General features: G+C 45.1%; 1 long non-coding RNA gene across 1 annotated transcript; it reads right to left on the bottom strand.

Moving 5' to 3' along the window:
- Positions 1-2,790: 2,790 nt before the first annotated feature.
- LOC308661839 lies at positions 2,791-3,376 on the bottom strand. Its single transcript, XR_014025027.1, has 2 exons — positions 3,231-3,376; positions 2,791-3,162 (listed from the first exon to the last, which is right to left on the bottom strand). It is a non-coding gene; the product is annotated as an uncharacterized lncRNA (long non-coding RNA).
- Between the last annotated feature and the right edge of the window lie 2,062 nt (positions 3,377-5,438).

The following is a 5,438-nucleotide window of genomic DNA, read 5'->3' as shown; positions in this document are numbered from 1 at the left end:
GTCAGAATCCAGTTATATTTCATTTCTATCTATCTTCTCTGATATAAAACCAATTCTTACTATCTCCTGGATTCCGTCATACTACTAAGGGGGAGGGGGGTATGCATGGGGTTTTTACTACTTTCACTTTCTCTATTTGCTACAAATTAACCTTTTGTTGATTCACTTTTGGTCTGCTAACCATAACAATGTGGCCATCTGCCTTTTATCCTATGCCCTTCCAAAGCTCTTCTCTTTACCGACAGTGAGGGAAAAGGGGAGAGGGAAAGATGCAACACCTGGGATCTGGGTAATAAGAGGATTGAATTATTGTGCCAACAGAGCTGGACTGATGTTATTTTTCCTGGAAACACCTAGAAATCTGCCAGTTTGAATCGCCTGGAAGAAGTGGGGGGTGGGGGGCTGCTTGGGAGCACTTTAAAACATTGAATGGTGGGAGGATCCCTCAGATCCTGTCTAGTATGCCTACTATCAATTTCTCTTAATAAAAATTCCTGTTGGAAGACACCATTTACAAGAGTTCTGTTTTCTTAAGATGTAGATTGAAGTGGGTCCTTACGTTAGACAGGATCTGCATTAATAGTCAACCTGGAAGGGAGAACCTTGCCGGGGGACTTTGCAAAAAATATAATGTCAGGTGACGAGGCAGGGAAGGGAGAAACCCTCATGGAGATGGAGCCTTTTCCCTGACCGAAAACCTGCCAGCTGTTGGGATCTGAAATGTCATACTCCTCAGGAGAAGAGGTGGTGAGAGACACAGAACCACAAACCTCAGTGGTCAATGGGCATTGGAAAGAAAAGCAACTGGGAAAACAAATCAAGAAACATGACCCTGAGACGGGAGCCCAACCAACCAGAATGGAAGCAGGAGATGGAGAAATCCCTGCACATAAGTGAAGAGGAAGGAAGTTGGGCATAGCACTCAAACTGGATCCTAGAGAAAGCTATCGACCTGATGAAAAGAACCCTCGGCTCCCTAGGGGAGGAGAATTCTGAGCCCCACGGCCGCACCTGCACCTGGAGCTGCAGTTGGAGAGACACGGAGGGGGAATTGGAACCTGCAGTCATAGGGACATCCACTGATCCAGTAGCAACCATTTCAGCAGCCCCCACTCCCCACCAACCCACAGATGGTGATCTGGATGGAAGACAATAGCACCTACAATGAAGGCCTGATCCATTCAAAGATTCCTGCCACTGGACGCAAAATTCAAGGGGGAGCTGACATGCTTGGGGTTTTTCCTAACCCAAGTCCTCAACTACATGGAAGAATATGGCTGGCACATCCCTAGCGACAAAGCCCGTATCCGGATTGTGCAATCTGCTCTGGATGGACCAGCCACAGATTGGGTGGTGAATGTGCATGACTCCAATGCCCCAGAGCTCAACGACTTCAACCATTTCATGTCCTCTTTGAGAAGGCAATTTGATGACCCCCTAGCTGATTGCAAAGTCTGCGAAAGAATCAGAATGATGAGGCAAGGTAGACAGCTGGTAGCCGAATATATGCAAGAATTCCAGGCTATTGCCAGCAAGCTAAACTGGCCAGAAGACATACTCCTTAACCATTTCAAAGGTGGCCTAAATTACGATCTACACCAACTCAATGAATGGTACGTCCTGGCAAAGGAAGCAGAGATAGACATACTGAAGAGGCACCACCGAGGAAAACAATGGAGCTGCTCACCGCCTGAGCCAACGTGCGAGCCAGTGAAGCTATCAGCTATGGCCAAGAAGGCAGTGGGCTGTTTCAAATGTGGGAGAGAGGGGCATCAGGTCATAGAATGTCTCTCAAAAGCCCCCCAGCACAACCCAGACAGATCACTGGCCAGCAAATCCAGGAAATCCCCAGCAAAGCCAAAATAATCCACCATGAGAGTGATAGAGGCTGTGGAATCCCCACCCCTGCCCAACATGGGGAAGGAACTCCACTCTACACTGCAGGTCCGGTGGACACCTCAGACGACAGCTTAGAGGGCAAACCCATGTTAAATGGACCCATCGCACCCATCCTCAAGACAGTGAAGTAGATTAATTCCCTCCATGCCCGAAGCTGTCAAGGTGAAAGCATTAATAGACTCTGGTTGCACCTGCTGCCTCATTAGCCTGACACTAGTGGGAAATCTGGGCATTCCATTGAGGAGGCTAGAACAACCAATTTCATTTGGCCAGTTAGATGGGTCCATAACACGGGGGGTGCCAGCTACCCTAGCCACTTTACCAGTCCACCTATCCATGGGGAACCATGAGGAAGACATAATGTTCGTAGTGACCCCAGGCATGGAATGCCCAATGATTCTAGGGATGGAATGGTTAAAGAAATGGAACTCCTAGGTAAATTGGAGGACAGCAGAAATCAACTTCCTGTAGGGGGACCCTATGGACTTAAAACCCCAAGGGGATCAACAAAATTTAAGAATGGAAAAGCATTCATGGGAGAAGAAAAGGGGCTACCTGAAATACCAGAGGAATACAGATATCTTGCTGAAGTTTTCAGCGAGGAGAGGGCGGATGAGCTCCCCCCCCCCCACACCAATCCATGGACTGTGCCATAGAATTCAAGCCCGGGGCAAAACTCCCAAAGCCCAGATTATACTCCATGAGCCCAAAGGAGAAGGAGGAAATGGAAAGATTCATAAAGAAAAACCTAGAAAGGGGGTTCATTGAGCCAGCCAAGCCTAAATTTGCAGGGATGCAGGGAAGCTGCTGTTGCTGGGATGCTGCTGGTGAAGCTGGGCAGAGGCTGCTCCTGCCCAGGGTTAGCGCCCATGAAAGAAAGACACAGAGATCTCTCGGGGAAAGGGCCCCGCTGCTCCTGGGATGCACCCTGGATGCTGGACACTCAACCACGAGGAGCAGTGGACCTTGTTTATTTATAGCAAAAGCAACCAATCACATTTTATTGTTATTCAAATAGACCAATCATGGTTACACATGTGTTCTTCTAAACTATCCTAAAGGGACATAGGTGTTAGAGGTAGATTCAAATACAGTAATGACCAATCATTTGCAGGAGACGTCAGAATTTACCTTAAATTGAATAGCCAATGGTGTGGAGGAATACTGTGACCATGCCCTTATCTGGCTGCAGCCAAATGGCCTCTCCTAGGTTCCTTTGTTTTCTGGGTTTATGGCTTACTTCCTTGCACATGGTTCACTGACCTTATCTGGCTGTAGCCAAATGGCCTCTCTGGGTTTATGGCTTACTTCCTTGCACATGGTTCACTGACCTTATCTGGCTGTAGCCAAATGGCCTCTCTGGGTTTATGGCTTACTTCCTTGCACATGGTTCACTGAAGACTTTCCATGGTAGAAAAGTACTAGCCAGAAAAGTACTAGCCAGCTACATGTATAGGAACAGAGATCATGGTTATTCCAACATAAATTTATTACTAAATTAGATCTAAGGGAAGCGTATTACCATGTTAGAATTAAGGAAGGGGATGAATGGAAAACCACATTTAATTGCACAATGGGGTGCTACCAATTCAAAGGTTTGCCATTTGGATTACAAGGGACCCCCACAGTATTTAAGCAATTAATCAATGAGGTACTAAGGGAGCACCTATTTAAGGGGGTCCTGGTTTATCTAGACAACATCCTTATTTTCACCAAATCAAAAGAGGAACATGTCAACCTAGTCAGAGTGGTTTTAAAGAAACTGCAAGCTGCCCACCTATATGCCAAATTATCAAATTGTGAATTCCACCAGGAAAGAATAGATTACTTGGGTTATCGCATATCCCCACAGGGCATTAAAATGGACCTAGAGAAGGTCAGAGCAGTATTAGAATGGGCACCACCTCACACAAGAAAGCAACTGCAAAGTTCCCTGGGCTTTGCAAACTTTTACCACCAATTCATCCCCTCATTTGCCCCTCACAAACTTATTAAAAATGAAGAGAGTATCCTCAGTAAAGCTTAGCCAGCCACTAAAATGGACAGTGGAATGCCAAGCGGCATTTGAGAGATTAAAGAGATTCTTCTGCAGAACCAGTACTGAGGCACCCAGACATGGATAAGCCCTTTGTAATACAGGCGGATGCAAGTGATGTGGCAGTGGGTGCTGTACTATTACAAGAAAACAATGAAGGGGTACTGCAACCCTGTGCATATACATCCAAGAAATTCACCAAAATGGAACAGCGCTGGCCTGTGTGGGAGAAAGAGGCATATGGGATACGTTGGTCATAACTTACATGGTACCAGTTCCTTGAAGGGAATAAAATCCCTTTTCAGGTGTGGACACACCACAAAAATCTGGAAGCCTTTAAAATACCCAGGAAGCTCAACCCCAAGCAAGCCTGCTGGTCCCAACATTTTCACCAATTCCACTTTACGCTCAAGCATTTGCCGGGGGGAAAGAACTTCCTGGCAGATGCACTATATCACATGCCCCAATATAACAGCATGCAAGCCACCAATTCTAAACCACTTATAGTGGAATCACAACTGGCAGCGCCAGTAACTACCAGAGCCCAAGCTAAATTAAAACTGCAGCTCGGTAGCCAAACCAGAATTGAATTCTGGAAAACTTTGGAAACAGATGAATGATACCAGAAAAATAGACACGTGTGCACAATTAAAGATGAACTGCCTTGGGTGGGGGGAAAGTTATATATACCCAGAGGGTCACATTCATGCAGCTTTGCCATGACACAAAATCAGCAGCACATTACACTTAATTAAAAGGCAATTTTGGTGGCCATCCATGAAAAAGGACATAGAAATTTTTATCCCTTTTAGGAACCACTCAGGGACTGACATCTAGTGATCATCCTCAAGGGAATGGTCAATCAGAGAAATCTAACTTAGTACTTGAGCAATATTTAAGATGCTTTATTAATTTCCAGCAAACAAATTGGACAGACCTAATCCCTTTTGCAGAAGCTGCCTATAATAATGTAGTGCACTCCAGCACAGGTTACACTCCTTTTCAAATAGCTACCAGTCAAATTTCAGCCCCATGCCAGAGCTAATCCCAAACAAACTGGTAATGCCATCACTGAAAGAATGGATAGAACAATTACAAAACACCTGGCCAAGAAAAGCCCTAGACGAAGCTAGGCAAGCATATAAAGCACAAGGAGATAAAAAAAAGAATTGAACTCACATTCATTATAGGTGAAATGGTACACTGTATTTCTCTACAAAATACCTAAAATCCTTACAACCCTGTACAAAACCTGGACCAAAATATATAGGACCTTTTCCAATTAAAGAAATCTTAAACCCAATAACAGTAGAATTAGAATTACCCCACAATCTTGGACAAATACACCAAATTTTTCACTGCAGTTTGCTGAAAAGAGAACAACAGTCACCATTACAGCCAAAAATTCCCCACCCCCACCACATCCAATCATGGTGGAAGGAGAACAACACTTTGAAATAAAGGAAATCCTAGACTCTACAAGATATCATGAGACAACTCAATA

Source organism: Vipera berus, assembly GCF_964194415.1.
Source record: "Vipera berus genome assembly, chromosome: 2".
Taxonomy (NCBI): domain Eukaryota; kingdom Metazoa; phylum Chordata; class Lepidosauria; order Squamata; family Viperidae; genus Vipera; species Vipera berus.
The sequence above is the reverse complement of the archived record's forward strand: the minus strand, read 5'-3'. Positions and strand labels throughout refer to the sequence as shown.